The sequence below is a fragment of the Gracilinanus agilis genome, chromosome 2 (genome assembly GCF_016433145.1).
Source record: "Gracilinanus agilis isolate LMUSP501 chromosome 2, AgileGrace, whole genome shotgun sequence".
Taxonomy (NCBI): domain Eukaryota; kingdom Metazoa; phylum Chordata; class Mammalia; order Didelphimorphia; family Didelphidae; genus Gracilinanus; species Gracilinanus agilis.
Genome location: NC_058131.1, coordinates 449,655,480 through 449,656,470, shown reverse-complemented (window position 1 = coordinate 449,656,470; position 991 = coordinate 449,655,480).

The following is a 991-nucleotide window of genomic DNA, read 5'->3' as shown; positions in this document are numbered from 1 at the left end:
TCTTTCTTTCTTTCTTTCTTTCTTTCTTTCTTTCTTTCTTTCTTTCTTTCTTTCTTTCTTTCTTTCTTTCTTTCTTTCTTTCTTTCTTGTCTTACCTTCCATCTTAGAATCAATATTGTGTATTGGTTCTAAGGCAAAAAGAGTACAATTAAGCAATGGAGGTTAAGTGACTTGACCAGAGTCACACAGCTAGAAAGTGTCTGAGGACAAATTTGAACCCAGCACCTCCTATCTCTAGGCCTAAAAATTCTTTTCTAAGTACATTTTTCTTTTTTTCTGTTTTTTATATCATTATAGTCATCACTAGTGTCTTATCCCCTTCTCTTTCTCAGATAGTCATGCCATATAACAATATTTCTTGAGAGGAAAAAACAAAGCTAAGGCAATGCCCAGGATCATTTCATATCTTTGGTACATTTCATATGCACTCATAGTTTACTTGCTTTAGTGATCAGCACAATTTGCACTGAAGCATTTCTGAAAGGTTGGACATTGATGTTTCCAAATTATTCTTGTGGTATCAGAACATCAAGAAGTACCACTTATTTCACTATTCTCCATGTCAAGCCATCATCATGGTTTTGATTAGGTTCAGCCTATAAACTGTTTCAGTGTCTATTTTTGGACTCAGAAGTACTTGCATCACAGAGATCAGAATGTTGAACCAATCAACAACACTCTCAAAGCCTATTTCTCCAGTGTTTCAAGGTTTGTATTAGTTACTATAGAAGTCTTAGGGCACATGAAATCCCTACTGTAAAGAAGTCTGGCTGGTATTCACATACTTTGTCCTTGTTACCTCTCTTTATACTCTCTTTCTCAACTCCCATGTCATCATGATTTGGACTTTGAGAGAATGATTATTGTCATGTTGCGACAGTTGTTATCAAAGCAATTAATAGAATCTTTACTAAAAGTTTATTACTACTCCTTCTCAATTCCTATTTGAAAACACAAGAACCAAGTATTCTAAAGAGAAATAGATATTTCC